We start from the raw sequence: 19,184 nt of genomic DNA, 5'->3' as shown, positions 1-19,184 counted from the left end.
AGTGACTGATAGAAAAAGACTTTTCTCCCTCCTCCTCAGTGGGCAAAAAAGATTGTGTTCACTGCACCCCACACACAGCAAAATCGATGTGGACCACTGACACCTGCCTATCTCCAGCCTCTCCCTAAAAGGATTGATAAGATCGGTCTCTGCAAACCCCACCCCACACAGCAATATCGATTGTAGAACACACTGTCTGACCCTAAAAATCAGCAGCCTCTCTCCCTAAAAGGATTGATAAGATCGTAGATCGGTCACTGCAAACCCCCCCACACAGCAAAATCGATCGTAGAAAACTGACCCTAAAAATCAGTAGCCTCGCCCTAAAATGCCTACAACTCGCCCTGCCTAACACACTCCGACCTGTCCCTCAATTCTATGCGGACACAAATGAGTTTTGCCTGCCTGTCTGTCCCTAATCAGCAGCCAGCACGTATAATGTGTGCTCTGTCCCTGAACTACACAGCAGAATGATGCCGCAGCGGCGCTGGCTCGAACTTATAAAGACTTGGTCACATGCTTCAGATGGCCAATCACAGCTACTAATACATTTGTAGGCATGGCTGGGATGGCTTAAGGCACACCAGTTAAACGCTTGTTGATTGGCTGTTGAAAGCCCGCCATGAAAAGCGCGCCAATGCATACAAAACCCGGAAATAAAACGACCGAACACGGATTTGTACCCGAATATACAGTAAAGTTTTCGGGTCCGTGTTCAGGTAACAAAAATCCAATTATTCGGTACGAACACGAATAATACAGTCCGTGTTCGCTCAACCCTAATTAAAAGCACTAAGTGCCATTTCTGTCTGCTGTTTCTTTCCTCTGCTATCTGCATGAATCACTTCTGACAAGTTTTCCTAACACCAAGAGAAAAATGGTGACAGAGGAGGAACTTACAGCTGATTGACAGACTAAGCTCTGTTCCTGTGTGCTGTGTGAAGGGGGGTGTGTTCCTTCCCTCCAATCAACTCTCAGAGCTCTCCTCACTGAGCTCTGCAGAGTGCAACTTCAGCTCTACATCCTCTTTTTTTTCTGAACTCTCAGAAAAGTTTATAGATTCGGCGAATCGGCACTCAAAATGGATGCAGAGAAGAAAGGGCTGCAGGTACAGGTACAACTTATGTAGGGGGGTTTATTTCATCTCTGTGTATCCTGATGATAGTCCCTTCCCTGGGTAAATGTAGGGGTTTACAATTATTTTATGGCATTATGCAGGCATACATTCTGAAGAACAGATCTAAGGCATCCAAAAATGTTTGATAACTTAATCACTTGCCTAGCAGACCAATTCTGCCAATTCTGTCATAGATGTAAAATTAGAATTTTTTTGCTAGAAAATTACTTAGAACCCCCAAACATTATGTATTTCTAAGCAGAGGCACTCAAGAAAAAAATGGAGGATGTTCCAATTTTTTATGTCACATGGTATTTGCGTAGCAGTTTTTCCAATGCATTTAAAAATAAAATATTAATTTCAATTAATTTTAATGCACAAAAACAGAATATAATACCCAATTGTTAGGTAAATTCTAAAAGATGATGTTACACCGAGTAAATAGATACCTAACATGTCACGCTTTTAAATTGCACGTGGAATGGTGACAAATTACGGTATTTAAAAATCTCCATAGGCAATGCTGTAAAAGATTTTACAGCTTACCAGCTTAGAGCTACACAGAATGTCTGGCCCTAGAATTTTTGCTCTCGCTATAACATTTGAGGTGATACTTCACATGTGTGGTGCAAACTCAGTTTACATAAATGCGGGACCTACATATGCTTTCACCTTTGCGCATGAGCATGGGGGGCATTTTAATTTAAATTTTTTTATATTTTTTTTTAGTTTAAAATAAAAATTCTGTTTACATCTCTTCTCTGCAGCCCTTCAAAGTACAGAATTTACACAGCATTTCTCAGTTCCAGCAGGCAGGGGGCAGGGAACTGATGTCACATTGCACAGCATAGAGTGGAGAGCTGAGTGTAATCTGAAACCTAAGTGAAAGGAAAGGACACACCCTCCTCTACACAGTCTCATAGGGAAACATGCACAGCTGAGACGGTCAGTCACCTGCTGTGTGCTGGAGTGGGGGTAGGGTCATCTCCCAGAACTGCATGGTGTCAGGATAACTCAGAAGTGACTCATGCTGATAGAGGATTTAGAGAGCAGATGGTAAACCACACTAGGTGCATTGACTTGAGGCAAGTACACACTATAGAAGGATATGCTTTGTTCATTTTTAATTTCAGGGGTTTACAACCACTGTAAAGCTGATGTCCATGCTTCATGTGACTTTAACCACTTGCCGACTGCCCGCCGCATATATACTGTGGCTGGCTGGCTTGGCTATGCGAATCGCGGTACCTGTACGCGTACGAGTACGCATCGTCACATCCGGTTTTACTTCCTGGATTCAGTGGAACGCACGCCGATAGCGGCGCTCCTCGTTTTCTGTATACACTCAATGCGAGTTCAGTTCGTTTATTTTGTAAGTATAACTTATACTTTGGGGGAATAAAATATTTTAAAAACGAATTACACTATCGGCCCCCTTCTTTTCTTTTCATCTGGGAACAACGGAAACCCTTTCTGGAGCGATCCTAACTAAGGCATTCCTATTCTCTGGGACCATTTATATTGAAGCCCGATCACCTAAGCCATACATGATCCTATCAAGCGCATATGATATATACCTGTGGTGAGTAGGGGACCTGGAGGGACGGGCCACTCACCTGAGCACTATTCGATCGGATGGTTTTTTTGCACTTGACCACCTTATATTTATATTACACCAAGATTTAAGGACTCTTTTAATTATTCATTATTTATTGTGATTGATGGTGATTCAATACTGGTTCATTATCTGTGATTTATTGCTGTTTTTTTTCTGGTTTTTATTTATATTCTCATTGCTGGTTCATATTTATATAATTTATATATTATTTATATTGACCACTTTGCACCTTTAATATTTACCATATACACTAGTCACTCTAGATGTGATGCTAGCGCTGTCTTAAATTTGTCTTGGTACCTGTACGGCGGTTTGCAGGAGCGCCTCTGAGGGCAAACATGCGCCACTAGGCAACGGGGATGCCAATCCACGGGACCGGGGGCACCGTTCGCCGCCGGGCACCCATGATCGCTCCCCGCTGAGAGAGAATGACGGTCAGCTGTTGTAAACACAGTAGACCGTTGTTCTCTCTGAAATGATCACAGAGTGCCTGTGATCCTCCTATATAGGATCACAGATCTCTGTGTTCATTTCACAAGCTCCTCCACCCATACAGTTAGAAAACACTCCCCTAGGCTCACACTTAACCCTTTGATTCCCCCCCCCCTGGGGGTTAACCCCTTCCCTGCCAGTGTCATTATTACAGTAACAGTGCATATGTTTAGCACTGATTACTGTAGTAATGTCACTGGTCCCCCCAAAAGTGTCAAAAATGTCAGTTAGGGGTCCGATCTGTCTGCCGCAATGTCGCAGTCCTGCAAAAAATTGCAAATCGCCGCCATTACTAGTAAAAAAATAAAATAGAAATTACATAAATCTTTCCCCTAGTTTGTAGACGCAATTACTTATACGTAAAACCAATCAAAATACGCTTATTGGTATTTTTTTTACCAGAAACATGTAGCAGAATACAATTTGGCCTAAACGGAGGAGAAAAATAGATTTTTAATTTTTTTGGGGAATGTTATATAGCAGAAAGTGAAAAATATTGTTTTTTTTTTTTTTTCAGAATTGTTGCTCTTTTTTTGTTTATAGCGCAAAAAATAAAAATCAAACAGGTGATCAAATACCACCAAAAGAAAACTCTATTTGTGGGGAAAAAAGAACATCAATTCTCAGTTATTCTTGCGCAATTGTCAGTTAAAGTAACGCAGTTCCGAATCGCAAAAAAAGGCCTGGTCATTAAGGGGCAAATCCTTCCAGTCCAGAAGTGGTAAAATAGTTAGTTTGAACCAAGCTTGTCCAAACTAACTATTTGCTTCACTAAGTGCTGCAGTGTCTCTAAGCACTGTATGTACTGTATGTAACTTCAGCTACATGCAGTACACAGTGCTGGGTTTCGGCTGTGAGAAAGAGACTTTACGTCTCACAATAAAAGATACATTGGTTGTGGGGCTTTACATGAGGCAATTCACAATGGTAAACATAATTGTATATTTATTACATGATAACAAATTACATATTACAATGATTCAATACAATTCCAAGCATAAACAAAATGATAAGCTGATCCATAATGAATAGGATGTAAAAGTATAAATTCATAATTGTCCCAATATTGGCATTCATGATGTTCTTGATAGGTAAGGATTAGTTTTGAGCGAACACGGACTGTATTATTCGGGTCCGTACCGGAAAATTGGATTTTTGCTACCCGGACACGGACCCGAAAACTTTACTGTATGTTCGGGTTTAAAATCCGTGTTCGGTAATTTTATTTCCTGTTTTGTATGTAATGGCGCGCTTTTAATGGCGGGCTTTCAACAGCCAATCAACAAGCGTTTAACTGGTGTGCCTTAGAAGCCATCCCAGCCATGCCTACTAATGGCATGGCTGTGATTGGCCAGCTGAAGCATGTGACCCAGGTCTTTATAAGCTCGAGAAACACAGCGCGGTGCGTCAGTCTGCTGTAGTGTAGGGAGAGAGCACACATAACGGTGCTGGCTGCTGCTGATTAGGGACAGACAGGGAAAAACAACATTGTGCCCGAAAAGAATGCAGGGACAGGTCGGAGTGTAGGCAGGGAAAGATATTTGAGCATTTTAGGGACAGGCTGGAGAGAGTAGGCAGGGACAGATAGGAGACACAGGACAGAAAAATCGTCCGTTAGCGATCTACATCGATTTTGCTGTGTGGGGGGTGGTGCAGTGAACAATCTTTTTGCCCTCACTTGAGCCCACTGAGGAGGAGGGAGAAAAAAATATATTTTTATCAGTCTGTTGTGTGCAGCGTTCAGCTATATTTTACTACAGATTGCTGTTCTAATCTGCTATTTAAAAATGACAAAGTTAAAGGGGAATTTTTTTTTTTTTTTCCCATCATAGCCTGCTGCTGACGGTGACATAAAACATAAGACACTGCTGTGTTCACATGTGCTATTGAAAAATCACCAATTTTATATACTTTTTTCTATTCCGCTATTCAATATACACCCTTTTGGGGTAAAAAAAATTAAATTGTGGCATAGTCTGTACTAATCTGCTATTTAAAAACTACAAATTTAAAGGGGAATTTTTTTTTTCCCTTCATAGCCTGCTGCTGACCGTGACATAAAACATAAGACACTGCTGTGTTCACACGTGCTATTGAAAAATCACCAATTTTATATACTTTTTTCTATTCCGTTATTCAATCTACACCCTTTTGGGGTAAAAAAAATTAAATTGCGGCATAGTCTGTACTAATCTGCTATTTAAAAATTACAAATTTAAAGAGGAATTTTTTTTTTTTCCCTTCATAGCCTGCTGCTGACCGTGACATAAAACATAAGACACTGCTGTGTTCACATGTGCTATTAAAAAATCACCAATTTTATATACTTTTTTCTATTCCGCTATTCAATATACACCCTTTTGGGGTAAAAAAAATTAAATTGAGGCATAGTCTGTATCGGTACGTGTGAGATACACCTTTCAAATTTTTTGGGCGCATCTTCCACCGCCGAGGATTGCAGGGTGCTTCAGTTTGCCTCCTGTTCCGAACTCCTCCTACTCCTCATCCTCATCCTGCCTTTAGGGTACAAAAAATTGTAATCGGGGCCTAGTCTGTGTTTGTACGTGTGAGATACACCTTTTTATATACTATTTTCTATTCCGCTATTCAATCTACACCCTTTTGGGGTAAAAAAAAATTAAATTGCGGAATTGTCTGTATCGGTACGTGTGAGATACACCTTTCAAATTTTTTGGGCGCATCTTCCACCACCGAGGATTGCAGGGTGCTTCAGTTTGCCTCCTGTTCCAAACTCCTCCTACTCCTCATCCTGCCTCTAGGGTACAAAAAAATTGTAATCGGGGCCTAGTCTGTGTTTGTACGTGTGAGATACACCTTTTTATGTACTATTTTCTATTCCGCTATTCAATATACACCCTTTTGGGGTGAAAAAAATTAAATTGCGGCATAGTCTGTGTTTGTACGTCTGAGATACACCTTTTTATATATTTTTTTCTATTCCGCTATTCAATATACACCCTTTTGGGGTGAAAAAAATTAAATTGCGGCATAGTCTGTATTGGTACGTGTGAGATACACCTTTTTATATACTTTTTTCTATTCCGCTATTCAATATTCACCCTTTTGGGGTGAAAAAAATTAAATTGCGGCATAGTCTGTATCGGTACGTGTGAGATACACCTTTTAAATTTGTTTGGCGCATCTCCTTCCACCGCCGAGGATTGCAGGGCGCTTCAGTTTGCCTCCTGTTCCGAACTCCTCCTACTCCGCTTCCTCATCCTCATCCTGCCTTTAGGGTACAAAAAATTGTAATCGGGGCCTAGTCTGGGTTTGTACGTGTGAGATACACCATTTTATAAAATGTTTTCTATTCCGCTATTCAATATACACCCTTTTGGGGTGAAAAAAATTAAAATGCGGTACTACTTTGCATATTTGACTGTGAGATACACCCGTTGTATTTGTATACTGTTTTTCTATTCCGCTATTTAATAAACACCCTTTTGGGGTAAAAAAAATAAATTGCGGCATAGTTTGCATATTTGAATGTGAGATACACCCTTGCGATACTGTTGTTGTTTTGCTATTCAATAAACACCTTTCTAGGTCATAAATTACAGAAATATGAGGAGAACGACAAATAGGGGCCGTGGCCTGGGTCGTGGTGCTGCTGGTAGAGCTCCTGTTGCAAGGAGAGGATGTGGTCGATCTGTGCCAGCTGCATGCACAAGTGAAACACCTTCCTCAAGTGTGAGTAGGCGACAGAACCTGCAGCAGTATTTGGTAGGGCATCATGCGCCTCTAAAAGTGTTGAGGCAAGAACAAGTACAGGCGATAGTAGATTGGTTTGCTGACAGTGCCTCCAGTTCCTTCACATTGTCTCCCACCCAGTCTACTGCAGAAAGGTCAGAGTTGGCACCTGCAGCCGATGTCCAACCCTCTTTCACCTCACCCCCTTGCAAATCAGGCAAGCAGTCTGAGCCCCAAGTCATGCAGCAGTCTCTTCTTCTTTTGATGACTCTGTCAGCAGGGTTTCCCAGGGCCATCCACCTAGCCCTGCCCCAGAAGTGGAAGAGATTGAGTGCAGCGATGCCCAACCACTTATCTCTCAAGATGAGTACATGGAAGGACCATCGCAGCACGTCTCCGATGATGACGAAACGCAGGTGCCAACTGCTGCGGCACTCAGAATTGTGGAGACCGACAAGGAGGGCAGGGGTGAAGACTGGGTGGAAGATGATGTGGAGGACGATGAGGTCCTCGACCCCACATGGAATGAAGGTCATGCAGGTGACCTGAGTAGTTTGGAGGAAGAGGCGGTGGTCGCACAGAGCTACCAGCACAGCAGAAGAGGGAGCAGGGTGCAGAAGCGGAACGCCGTGCCCTAGACACTACGCCTGCTACTGCCCAACGCAGCAAGGGACCGAGCGTACCAAAGCCAGCTCAAAGGAGTTCTCTAGCGTGGAAGTTCTTCAGACAATGTGCTGATGACAGGACACGAGTGGTTTGCACCCTGTGCAATCAGAGCCTGAAGCGAGGCATAAACCTTCTCAACCTGAGCACAACCTGCATGATCAGGCATCTAAGTGCAAAGCACGAGCTGCAGTGGAGTAAACACCTTCAAAACCAAGAAAGGTCTCTGGCTCCTCCTGCTTCCTCTTCTGCTGCAGTCTCGGCCTCTTCATCCACCTCTGTAGTGATACCGGCACCTGCCACACCGCAAACAGACGATCTGTCAGCAACACCACCACCTGGGTCACCAACCATCTCCACAATGTCCCGTGGAAACGTTCAGCTTTCCATCTCCCAAACACTTGAGAGGAAGAGGAAGTACCCCCCTACCCACCCGCGATCCCTGGCCCTGAATGCCAGCATTTCAAAATTCTTGGCCTTTGAAATGCTGTCATTCCGTCTGGTGGAGACACACAGTTTTAAAAGCCTTATGTTGGTGGCTGTCCCACAGTACGTCGTGCCCAGCCGCCACTACTTTTCCAGGCAAGCCATCCCTTCCCTGCACAACCAAGTGGGGGAAAAAATCAGGTGTGCACTGCGCAACGCCATCTGTGCCAAGGTCCACCTAACTACCGATACGTGGACCAGTAAGCACGGTCAGGGGCGTTATATCTCCCTAACGGCACACTGGGTAAATGTAGTGGCGGCCGGGCCTGAGGCGGATAGCAATTTGGCGCATGTCCTTCCACCACCGAGGATTGCAGGGCGCTTCAGTTTGCCTCCTGTTCCTAACTCCTCCTACTCCACTTCCTCATCCTCTACCGCCTCCTCATCCGGTCAGCGTAACACCTTCACCACCAATTTCAGCACAGCCAGGGGTAAACGACAGCAGGCAGTTTTAAAACTTGCCTGTTTGGGGGAAAAACCACACACCGCGCAGGAGTTGTGGAGGAGCATGAAACAGCAGACCGATGAGTGGTTGCTGCCAGCGAGCCTCAAGCCCGGCCTGGTGGTGTGCGATAACGGGCGAAATCTCATAGCAGCTCTGGGCCTAGCCGGTTTGACGCACATCCCTTGCCTGGCGCATGTGCTGAATTTGGTTGTGCAGAGGTTTCTTAAAATTACCCCGATATGTCAGAGCTGCTGCAGAAAGTGCGGGCCGTCTGTGTGCACTTTCGGCGTTCTCACCCTGCTGCTGCTCGCCTGTCAGCGCTGCAGCGTAACTTCGGCCTTCCCCCTTCATGTGACATGCCTCATATGTGACATGCCCACAAGGTGGAACTCCACCTTGCACATGCTGGAAAGACTGTGCGAGCAGAAGCAGGCCATAGTGGAGTTTCAGCTGCAGCACGCACGCGTGAGTCGCTCTGCGGAACAGCACCGCTTCACCACCAATAACTGGGCCTCCATGCGAGACGCCGTTGTCAGCTTAACTATCCCACTTCTATGCCTCCTTGAAAAAACGATGATGGAAGAGGATGTGGCACAGGAGGAGGAGGAGGAGGAAGAGGGATCATTTCCAAGGCTTTCAAGGCAGTCATTCACAAGTGGCTCTGAGGGTGGGTTCCTGCACCCACAAACGCCAGGTACACAATTGTCCAGCAGGGGCACAGTTCTGGAGGATGAGGAGGATGAGGAGGAGGAGATGGAACCATGTTCACAGCAGGGTGGCACCCAGGCCAGCTCATGGCCATCACTGGTGCGTGGCTGGGGGGATACAGAGGACACAGACGATACACCTCCCACAGAGGACAGCCTTTCGTTGCCTCTGGGCAGCCTGGCACACATGAGCGATTACATGCTGCAGTGTCTCCACAACGACCGCCGAGCTGCTCACATTCTAACTTGTGCTGATTACTGGGTGGCCACGCTGCAGGATCCCCGTTACAAGGACAACGTACCGTCCTTAATTCACTGACTGCAGCGCGATCGCAAGGTGCGCGAGTACATGCGAACGCTGGTAGACGCGATGCTGCTGGCATTCCCACCTGACAGCGGGGCCACAGTGGAAGCACAAGGCCAAGGCAGAGGAGGAGGAGGAAGAGGTTGCCAACGCAACCAGGGCACCGCCAGCACCTCAGAAGGCAGGGTTAGCATGGCCGAAATGTGGAAAAGCTTTGTCAGCACGCCACAACAAACAGCAGCACCAGCAGCTCATATGGAACGTCTTAGCAGGAGGCAGCATTTCACCAACATGGTGGAGCAGTATGTGTGCACACGCCTACATGTAGTGAATGACGGGTCTGCCCCCTTCAACTTCTGGGTTTCCAAATTGGGCACATGGCCTGAGCTTGCCCTTTACGCCTTGGAGGTGCTGGCGTGCCCTACAGCCAGTGTATTATCTGAATGTGTATTTAGCACGGCTGGGGGGCGTTATCACAGACAAGCGCAGCCGCCTGTCCAGAGACAATGTGGACAAGCTCACATTCATTAAAATGAACCAGGCATGGATCCCACAGGACTTTTCCGTACCTTGTGCAGAATAGAGATGGATACCGACCTTACCCAGCCATTGTTATATTTTTGATCTTTCTCACTCTTTTGGGGTGTACCCTAATTTAAAATGTCTAAAAAAAAAAGCAGTGTTGGCTACCTCGTTCCCTTCCACCGCCGCTTCCACCTACACCGCCACATCCACCGCCACCTCAACCTCCCTACTACTCCATATGGGCCTCGTCCTTCACAGATGAAGAAAATTGTTTTATTTTTCAGTTTTTTTGTTGTTTTAAGTTATTTCCCTATCCACATTTGTTTGCAGAGCACTTGCCATGCTCTTAACTACATTTTGCTGTCATTTGCAGCACTCTAGCCCTTTCCATTGGTTTTTTAGAGCCATTTTAGTGCCTGAAAGTTCGGGTCCTCATTGACTTCAATGGGGTTCGGTGTCCGGGACACGGACTTTTTTTTCAAGTTCGGCCGAACCCGCCGAACACGAACATCCAGGTGTCCGCTCAACTCTAGTAAGGATACCTAATGGCATAGTGTATGATGACCAAAAAAGATTCTTGAAATCCTAAAACTCTACGCGTTTTGAGGATCTAGTCCACTCATCAGGAGTAGATGTAAGAGATTATCTAAAAAAAGTATAAAAAAATGCCAGAACAATTAAATCAAATTATAAAAATATCCCTCCCAAAAAGAAGAGAGGGAGATAAGAAAAGAAAAATAAAGAAAAACTTTACGTTTCACGCCTGCAACAAAACAGAGTCTGGCTGAGCGGCACTTAGCCATTCATAGGCAGCTTTGTGTTCTGTGACTGAATACAGAGCTTCCTCTGATTGGCTGAGTGGGAGGGTTGGGCTGATGACGTCATGCCTTCAGACTCGGCCAATCAGAGGAAGCTTTGTATTTATTCACAGAATACAAAGCTGCCTATGAATGGCTGACCGGCTCTGCATTGTTCGGAGTGTAGGATGGTAAGTCTCCATCTCACAGCCAGAATCCAGCACTGTGTATTGTAGGTAGCTAAGGTTGCATGCAGTACACACAGTGCTTAGAAAAACTGCAGCAATTAGTGAAGCAAATAATTTGTTTGGATCAGCTTGGTCCAAACAAACTTTTTAAAATGACATGAAACATGGACATCAGCTTTAAGGATTAGAGCCTTTGTCAGGTTTTTATTGCTGTCTTTTTTCTATTAGGGGGATTTCACCTCACTTACTGTCAGGGTCTGACCGGCAAATTTCGGCAAAGGGGGCAGGTACAAACCAGAGGCGCATGGTGCAGCAACTCGGCCCCCCTCCCACTCTCCCTTTTCCCCATCTCTTCTTGACCCCCACTCAGGCTGAACCCCCGCTCCGGGTATTCTCTACACACTGGCCGAAGCAGGGGGCAGTTGAGGGAGCTGGGACAGCTCGGTCAGGGCTGGCCGGGGGAGGAGATTCTCCAGTAGGGCATGGAACCAGCCTCTCCTCAGACACAGTTTATACCATCCATGCTGGGGGGGTGGGCTGTGCACTGTCCTTGTCTTCATCCCACACTCAGTAGGTCAGCAGTGGGGACTTTCTACTTCTCTTCACCAGGAATCCTTTAGGCGTGTCTGTGGCAGAAGCGGTACAGCCTTTTTGCAGGGCATCATAGCGGCCCCCTGCACCCTGGCCCAGTCCTCCCCTGCTTACTGTCCTGACAGGAAGGGATGGGGGAGCTCTCTAAACACAAAAGACAAAAATCATACGTCAGTAGAGCGAGGAAGGGTTAGAACTTCTGACTAGGTTTTTATTGCTCTCTGCGCTTTCTTGTCATGGTGACAACCATTTCTGCCATTTCTTCTGCAGGTGTTACAGGGACAGGAAATCTCCAAAATGGGGCCACAGACAGATCCTGCTGTTTCCTACTCTTTCCAAAAATAAAAAAAATACAGTTTCACGAGCGTTTTTGCATGAATTTGTTATATTTTGTTTTTCATATTAAAGAACAAATTCTCCAGCAATCATCTGTCATAGCACTATCCGTTCTATCTAAAACAGAAGGTATTCATATAATTATTGAACTATACAATGGAGCTTTTTAAAGTCACACATGAGGAGGCTGAAGAAGACACAGGGATTTGGATTTCATTTTGTTAACGTAAAGCAGAACCCAGGCACCATTGTTTTTGTAGAGCGAAGCCGGTGTGCTTGGCATCCATCGGTCATTTGGAGAATTCATTAAGCTCCATCCACTCCGGCCAGTCTCTTTGAGGAAAGCCCTGGGGCGTCTTTATCCTCCTGCCCCTCGCGTGCTGCTCCAGCTATCTCCACCGGTTTTCATTATGAGAGTCAGCTGTGTCCAGGCCTAGTTTTGTCTTTTTTTTTTTTCTTGTACAGATCTCTTACAAGCACCCCTGCTTGGAGGTTCATGAGGAAGTAATCCGATTAGACCCCCCCCCCCCCTTTTTTCTCTCTTTTTTGCTGGGAGTTCATGGGGTGTTCTCTTTTTCAATGTGCTACTAAGTGGATAAATGTGTTTTGTGGGAAATTGCAAATGACATTATGATTACTGAGGCCGGTGTGGGTTTCATTTAAAAGTGATCAAAATCAACAGGCCGCGGAAAATTGGGATTGGCAGGAAGATATCTCAAGTGAGTGGATCTGTTTGTAGGGCTGAAAATGTGTTAACCGTTTCAGTGTTTAAAGCACATGAACATTGTTTTCAACAGCTGATTATATTTAAAGTGTAAGTTCACCTTTTGGGAAGATTTCCAAAAAATCCCCTATAAAAGTCTACATCCAAAAGAATCCCAACCATGATAGTACCTGCATGGAGTTTCCATGTTCTCTCTGTGCCTGGGTGGGTTTCATCCAGGTTCTCTGGTTTTCTCCCACACTCCAAAGACATGCTGATAGGCTAATTGGCTCCTTTCTAAATTGGTCCTAGTATGTGTATGTATGTATGTGAGTTTGGGACCTTAGATTGTAAGTACCTTGAGGGCAGGGACCGATGTGAATGTACAATCTGCCTGGAGTTTGCATGTTCTCCCTGTGCCTTCCACACTCCAAAGACATGCTGGTAGGTTAATTGGATCCTGTATAAATAAATTGGCCCTACTGTGTATGTATGTGAGTTAGGGACCTTAGATTGTAAGCTCCTTGAGGGCAGGGACTGATGTGAATGTACAATGTATATGTAAAGCGCTGCGTAAATTGACAGCGCTATATAAGTGCCTTAAATAAATAAATAAAATAAAAAATAAATATACACTCACCAGCCACTTTATTAGGTACACCTTGCTAGTACTGGGTTGGACCCCCTTTTGCCTTCAGAAATGCCTTTATTTGGGAGGGGGGGGGGCGTGGCTACCGCGCAATGTGATGGCAGCTTAGCTGAGGAGCTCCTCATCAGTGCCTGGTAAATAGCGACGAAGGAGGTGAGCCATCCATTCCTAACTTACCCATACCTGCTGCAGGGGTTGCCCACATACTCGCGTCATGCCCCGTAAGCGGAAAGAGATCTCCAACCCCCACAAACTTCAGCATTTCTTCCCGCCAGCCAGGCGGGAGAAGGCCCAAGATGGCGGCAGCGGGCACTCCCCAGACATGTCTGCGGATTCCTCATCCTCCTCTACGGGCCAAGGCACACCAAAAATAACTCCACAGGGCACTCAAAAATCCTCCCCGCATGCCTCCACATCCAGCCAAATCCAAGCCCAGGATGGATCGCGATTCTCCGGCCCTAGAAGCAACAGGGGACATATCACTCTGGATGATACTAGAGAATTGACTGCTCCATAAACTCATTCCCCACCACAAATCAACCCATTCTGGACACCACTATGAAGGAGATGCTAGTCTCTCTCCGCAGTCCCCTTCACACTGACATGATGACCTGTGTGCAGAGCTTTAGAAAAGAACTGGGAGATTTGGGTGACAGAGTGGACCATGTGGAGCACAAAATCTGAGAATTTGCTACCTCTTGTAGACTCCCATAACAACCAAATTGATGAAGTGGACTGGCTTAAAGAACTGCCTTAATTTTTCGTGGCATAGATTTAACAAGGTGTTGGAAACATTCCTCTGAGATTTTGATCCATATTGACATGATGGCATCACGCAGTTGCTTCAGATTTGTAGGCATACCAAAGGTGCTCTATTGGATGAGATCTGGTGACTGTGGATGCCATTGGAGGCCATCAAACTCATTGTAATGTTCAAGAAACCAGTTTGAGATGAGTTTTGTGGCATTGTGCATTATCCTGCTGGAAGGAGCCATCAGAAGATGGGTACACTGTAGTCATAAAAGGATGGACATGGTCAGCAACAATACTCAGATAGGCTGTGGTGCTTAAACAATGCTCAATAGGTACTAAGGGGCCCAAAGTTGGCGAAGAAACTTTCCCCCACACCATTACACCACCAGCATGAACCACTGATACAAGGCAGAACGGATTAATTCTTTCATGTTGTTTAAGCCAAATTCTAACCCTACCATCTGAATGTTGCAACTGAAATCGAGACTCATCAGACCAAGCAATGTTTTTCCAATATTCTATTATCCGATTTTGGTGAGCCTGTGTGGATTTTAGCCTCAGTTTCTTGTTTTTAGCTGACAGGAGTGGTACCCGATGTGGTCTTCTGCTGCTGTAGCCCATCTGCTTCAAGGTTTGATGTGTTGTGCGTTCAGAGATGGTATTCTGCATACCTTGGTTGTAATGAGTGGTTATTTGAGTTACTGTTGTCTTTCTATCATTTCCAACCAGTCTGTCCATTTTCCTCTGCCCTCTGACATTAACAAGGCATTTTTGTCCACACAACAAATATTTTCTCTTTTTCGGACCATTCTCTGTAAATCCTAAAGATGGCTGTGTATGAAAATCCCAGTAGATCAGCAGTTTTTGAAATAATCAGACCAGCCCGTCTGGCACAAACAACCATGCCACATTCAAGGTCCTTTAAATTGCCTTTCTTCACCATTGTAATGCTCAGTTTGAAATTCAGCAAGTCTTCTTCATCACGTCTAGATGCCCAAATGCATTGAGTTGCTGCCATGTGATTGGCTGATTAGCAATTTGTGTTACCAGACAATTGAACAGGTGTACCTAATAAAGTGGCCAGTGAGTGAATATGTAATGGGCTGGGTAAATTGTACTCCTCCTGTAGGAAATGATGAAGGTCCTCCCATTACACATGAAGCTTTTGGGTGTCCTCTCCAGAAATAGCGTTGGCCCCTCTTTCCTCTCCATCCTGCTGTTTGCAGGACAGGCTGAATTTAACAATAAAGGGCCCCCTAGCTGCCAATCTGAGCCGTTCAAACTATACATGTGCGCAGTAACCCTCTCCTGGTTCCAGCTTGGCTTAGTATTGGCTGCTCTGGGCCGATCAAATGGCACGCATGGGTAGTACACACAGCTAAAGGACACCAGGCATGCATAGTGTTTGATTGCCCACAAACATCGTTTCAAGCTTTGCTGGAGCCAGGAGAGGACATACTGCACACACATGCAATTTGGAAGGCTTGGAACTAGTGATTCACCGATATCGTTTTTTTATTGCCGATACCGATGTTTTGGTCATCGCATATCGGTATTGGCCGATATTGGCTGATATTTTCGCTCATTTAATTTAATTTTTTTTTTGTTTTTTTACACATACTCTTGTGGAGGGATCTGGGGGTCTAAAAGACCCCAAACCCCTCCTCTGCACTTAAAAGCATTCAAAATGCCAAGTTTGGCTGTTTTGAATGCTGTAATTTTTTAAATTTTGCATCGAGTACCCAGAAGTGATGTCATGAAATCACCTCCGGGTTTTTACATGGAGACCCGATCAGAGGCGAATGCGGGTTTGATTGGGTCTTCTCTTCGGAGGCAGTGTAGGCTGGTGCCTGGGTCTCCTGGTGGGAGGGGAGACCTGGGCGAACCGCGGAAGGAGGCGGGAGGGGGCGTCCCCTCCCGCTCCTTGTAATGACTTCTTCTCGGCATCGGTTGTCATTACAAGACAGTCGACCATCGGCTATGGACGCCGGTACCAGGGTGATGCCTCTAGCTGCAGGCATCACTCCGGTACAAGCACTTTCCCGAAATATTGGCAATATCGTTAGCCTCAGGGGCCGATTCCAATATGTCAGGGAAAGTGCATATCGGCCCCTGATATATCGGCTTTGCCGATAATCAGTCGATCCCTACTTAGAACAGCCTCTAGGGGGTGCATTATTGTAAAGTTTAGCCCGGGCTACAAATGATATGTGGGTGGAGCATGGTGCAGTAACAATAACTCTTACACAGTCCTAGTGCAATTAGTAGAACTTGTATTAAAGATTAAAACAGTTCACAACAAACTCTGTGGGAGAAGGCCCAACCGGGAACACTCACAAATGGCAATATCGTGTAGCAGAGCAAGTATCACCAAACTGACAGCATCTGTCTGGAGGGGAGGAATGTGGCCTGGCCCTCTCGTACCCAAACAGGAAGATGTTCGAGGAGATTGTAAGCCCTACGTTTTTCCTTATCGTCTGGAACCTTTCCCTGCCCCTAATACTGTCTCTGACAGGCGGGTGACATGCCCCTACACTTCCCACATGTGAATGTGCAGCAAACCTAGGAGCCAGAGCATTAAATAGGCTCTGCCTGACCAAATTTGGCTGCTATAGTCACAGAGGGTGCAGCTAGGGTTGCCACCTCATCCCTTTAACCCTAAACACATATGAATTACACAGGTTCTGAGGCTAATTTAATGCAGAAAAGGCACCGAGTGAGTTTAATTACCACCTTAATCAGCCACAGAACCTGTGTGATTAATATGTGTTTGGTTTTAAAGGGATGAGGTGGCAACCCTAGGCGCAGCATCCAATTGGATAGATTCCCCCGTTACCCTGGAAACCATAGAGTATTGGTCTCCAAACTGTGGCCCAGGGGCCAGATTTGGCCCTTTGCTTTCCTTTATCCGGCCCTTGGGGCACTATTCCACCCACTGACATTAACAGGGGGGGCATAATTCCTTCCACTAACACCAACAATAGGGTACTATTCCTCTCACTTACACCAATATTAGGGCACTATTCCCCCCTCTAAAACCAATGTTGGGGCATTGTTACTGACACCAGGACATTTTCTACTCCCTCTAAAGTCTAAAGGCCCTTTGTTTAGAAAGTTTGGAGACCCCTGCCATAGAGGAACCATGTTAATCTTGGCTTCCTCTTTCTCTTCTATGCCGCTATGATTGAGCACCACCTGCAGTGGAGAAAGTAGACTGCACCTGTCTACAGGCAGGACAGAGAGAAATAAGGGCTAGCGCTTTTTCTGGAAAGGACCCCAACAGCTGCGTCTGTAATGGAGGGACCTTCACCATTTCCAATAGGAGGAGCTAAGGTATGTTCTATTCATTGCATATAGAATTGCATAGGGGGACTTTTTAAAAAATATTTTTTGAAGGTGAACACACAACTAAATATACAGTTGCAATACATTTATGAGGGCTGTTTCATCTGCCAAATTATTTTTATTTTTGTCGAATCCAGTCCTGTGATTTACACAGCTCTGCCACACAGCACATCCCTGTCTGGTAGAACAAGATAACTTAATTGTCTTTGCTGCATTTAAAGTCATTCTAAATTCAAAAGGTTTTTACCTTAAAGCATTACCTGCATTAGGTTAGAAAACCTTCCACTTGCTGCTCCTTTCCCCCCACCTCTTTATATAATTATTTCTCCCAATCCAGCGCTGTGCCCAACTGCAGCAAGTCTGGTATCTTTTCATTCTCTCACGGGACAGACTGAGAGACGTGAGAGCCATTGACACCTGCTGCTGTCAGTGAAATTCAGTGAGAAGGCAGTGGGGAGTTTTGCTGAGCTGTACTGTGTGTATCTATGGATGCGCACAGCCCCGGGTAAAAAGCATGCTCACAATTTGCCCCCACAGCTTGCAATGGGAACACACACAGGAGAGGAGGAGTGGATAGCACCGGTGTCCTGTCAGAATACCGCTACTATTTAGAAAATGTAACGGAAGTGACGTTTCTAAACAAAAAATGCTTACTGCGCATGTGCCATGCGTTCCAATATGGCCGCTATGCATTCCAATAGGTTTCCTAATCTGGCAGAACATGAAGGCAGCAGACATCTTCTTACACCCAGGCAAGTCTTCGATTTTACACCTATTTTAGCAGTAAACTCACCTTATTAACTAAAATACAGAATACCAAACTGATTATATTGTGAAATAGACTATTTCACTCTGTCATGGTGTTTCAGGATATAAGGTGAGTTAACTGCTAAAATAAGTGTGAAGTTGAAGAGTTGCCTGGGTGTAAGAAGGTGTCCGCTGCCGCCTTCGTGTTCTGTAACATTAGGAAACCTATTGAAATGCATAGCGGTCATGTTGGGATGCATAGCGCATGTCCAATAAGCAATTTTGTTCACAACTTCACTTCGGTTGCATTTCCTGATGGGCAGCGCTATTCTGATAGAACACCCGTGGTGGGGGGAGAAGAGGAAGTAAGGGACTGCTCTGTGCAATATCCTTGCACAGAGCAGGTAAGTATAACCTTTTTTATTTTTATTTTTTTAGGGAAAAATAGGAGTCTTTACTATCGCTTTAAAAAGCAACTGAAATCTGGAAGCTGTGCCTAAAGGCAGGAAAAGGGAATAGGACTAGTGTCAGGTATGTTCTGTATGTATGAACAACGCACAGTGCCGCTTCTCTGGTCTGGAATGCCAGGTTAACAAAAAAATCAGTGCTTCCTTCTACAAGATGGTGCCCTTTTTACCTGCCCAGTAAGATTGGCTATTACAGTGTACCATCCTGTGGGCAGTCCAATGGCTGAGGGCACTGTACACTGTGTTCTGGTGGGGGGGGGGGGGGGACACAGTAGCACTCTGGGGAGATTGCTGTACTAACACAGCAAGTTTTAGTACAGTGATCTGTCAGTTTTTTTCCTTCAGCCAGTGCCCAGCATTAGACTGGACAATAGCCAAACAAACTGGGCAATGTTCATAGGAAATGGAAGAGGGCAAAACTGAAATCAGGCTCAATTTTCAAGAGGATCTGAGAAAATAAAATTAAGAATGTGATTGCTTACTATGAGTAACATTGTTTTTTCCTTTTTCCAGCCTTTTTTAATTTGGCGCAATTTGTTT

General features: G+C 45.2%; 1 protein-coding gene across 3 annotated transcripts in view; it reads left to right on the top strand.

Moving 5' to 3' along the window:
• PKHD1 (PKHD1 ciliary IPT domain containing fibrocystin/polyductin) overlaps window positions 1-19,184 on the top strand; it is a 1,006,139-nt gene that overhangs the window by 847,889 nt on the left and 139,066 nt on the right. The window lies entirely within an intron of this gene.

The sequence above is a fragment of the Pelophylax lessonae genome (genome assembly GCF_965119305.1).
Source record: "Pelophylax lessonae genome assembly, chromosome: 3".
NCBI classification, from domain to species: domain Eukaryota; kingdom Metazoa; phylum Chordata; class Amphibia; order Anura; family Ranidae; genus Pelophylax; species Pelophylax lessonae.
The sequence above is the reverse complement of the archived record's forward strand: the minus strand, read 5'-3'. Positions and strand labels throughout refer to the sequence as shown.